Source organism: Lissotriton helveticus, chromosome 8, assembly GCF_964261635.1.
Source record: "Lissotriton helveticus chromosome 8, aLisHel1.1, whole genome shotgun sequence".
In the NCBI taxonomy this organism is placed as follows: Eukaryota; Metazoa; Chordata; class Amphibia; order Caudata; family Salamandridae; genus Lissotriton; species Lissotriton helveticus.
In genome coordinates, this window is record NC_136069.1 from 51,529,537 (window position 1) to 51,532,036 (window position 2,500).

Sequence of the window (2,500 nt, forward strand, 5' to 3'; positions counted from 1 at the left end):
CAAGCAATTTAACATAGACTTTGCTTTGTGTCCTCCTTCTAAACTTGCTTCCACATTTCTTGCCTTCAGGTTAGACTATGAATGTTTCACATTTCATGCTTTTTTGTAATGTAAACTCTTGTCTGCATTACCTTCAACTTCCCCTTGAACACAGATGTCAGTGGTCAGATGACGTTGCTTACCTACTCAGGCCACATACGTCTGGGTAATATAGTGCTAGTCCATTCAGAGTTAAAAAAACGCTACCTAACCCGGATCCCAAAAACGCTATTTACCCATTGCACAAGTTAACTGCTGAATGATACAGGACTCCTTAAAACATATCTCTAACATATAAGTGTAAATATCCAGGTCATGCATCTAGTTTGTTGAATGGTTCAAATCAAAGTATGAAGACCACAGATAGCAGCAGGCCGAAATAGCTCAGTTGGGAGAGCGTTAGACTGAAGATCTGAAAGTCCCTGCTCAATCCCGGGTTTCTGCACAGTTGAGAGGTTCCTTACTTCTGGCAAAAGAGGTCTTGGAATCTGCTGCAGTACTTTTTTCTCTATTCATCAAATTTTTTCCAACTGATATACAACACAAGTAATTTAACATAGACTTTGCTTTCTGTCCTCATTCTAAACTTGCTTCCACATTTCTTGCCTTCAGGTTAGACTATGAATGTTTCCCATTTCAGGCTTTTTTGTAATGTAAACTCTTGTCTGCATTACCTTCAACTTCCCCTTGAACACAGATGTCAGTGGTCAGATGACGTTGCTTACCTACTCAGGCCACATACGTCTGGGTAATATAGTGCTAGTCCATTCAGAGTTAAAAAAACGCTACCTAACCCGGATCCCAAAAACGCTATTTACCCATTGCACAAGTTAACTGCTGAATGATACAGGACTCCTTAAAACATATCTCTAACATATAAGGGTAAATATCCAGGTCATGCATCTAGTTTGTTGAATGGTTCAAAACAAAGTATGAAGACCTCAGCCAGCAGCAGGCTGAAATAGCTCAGTTGGGAGAGCGTTAGACTGAAGATCTGAAGGTCCCTCGTTCAATCCCGGGTTTCGGCACAGTTGAGAGGTTGCTTGCTTCTGACAAAAGAGGTCTTGGAATCTGCTGCAGTACTTTTTTATCTATTCATCAAATTTTTTCCAACTGATATATAACACAAGCAATTTAACATAGACTTTGCTTTGTGTCCTCCTTCTAAACTTGCTTCCACATTTCTTGCCTTCAGGTTAGACTATGAATGTTTCCCATTTCATGCTTTTTTGTAATGTAAACTCTTGTCTGCATTACCTTCAACTTCCCCTTGAACACAGATGTCAGTGGTCAGATGACGTTGCTTACCTACTCAGGCCACATACGTCTGGGTAATATAGTGCTAGTCCATTCAGAGTTAAAAAAACGCTACCTAACCCGGATCCCAAAAACGCTATTTACCCATTGCACAAGTTAACTGCTGAATGATACAGGACTCCTTAAAACATATCTCTAACATATAAGTGTAAATATCCAGGTCATGCATCTAGTTTGTTGAATGGTTCAAATCAAAGTATGAAGACCACAGATAGCAGCAGGCCGAAATAGCTCAGTTGGGAGAGCGTTAGACTGAAGATCTGAAAGTCCCTGCTCAATCCCGGGTTTCTGCACAGTTGAGAGGTTCCTTACTTCTGGCAAAAGAGGTCTTGGAATCTGCTGCAGTACTTCTTTCTCTATTCATCAAATTTTTTCCAACTGATATACAACACAAGTAATTTAACATAGACTTTGCTTTCTGTCCTCATTCTAAACTTGCTTCCACATTTCTTGCCTTCAGGTTAGACTATGAATGTTTCCCATTTCATGCTTTTTTGTAAAGTAACCTCTTGTCTGCCTTACCTTCAACTTCCCCTTGAACACAGATGTCAGTAGTCAGATGACATTGCTTACCTACTCAGGCCAAATACGTCTGGGTAATATAGTGCTAGTCCATTCAGAGTTAAAAAAACGCTATCTAACCCGGATCCCAAAAACGCTATTTACCCATTGCACAAGTTAACTGCTGAATGATACAGGACTCCTTAAAACATATCTCTAACATATAAGGGTAAATATCCAGGTCATGCATCTTGTTTGTTGAATGGTTCAAATCAAAGTATGAAGACCACAGCTAGCAGCAGGCCGAAATAGCTCAGTTGGGAGAGCGTTAGACTGAAGATCTAAAGGTCCCTGGTTCAATCCCGGGATTCGGCACAGTTGAGAGGTTCCTTTCTTCTAACAAAATAGGTCTTGGAATCAGCTGTAGTACTTTTTTCTCTATTCATCAAATTCTTTCCAACTGATATACAACACAAGCAATTTAACATAGACTTTGATTTGTGTCCTCCTTCTAAACTTGCTTCCACATTTCTTGCCTTCAGGTTAGACTATGAATGTTTCCCATTTCAGGCTTTTTTGTAATGTAAACTCTTGTCTGCATTACCTTCAACTTCCCATTGAACACAGATGTCAGTGGTCAGAT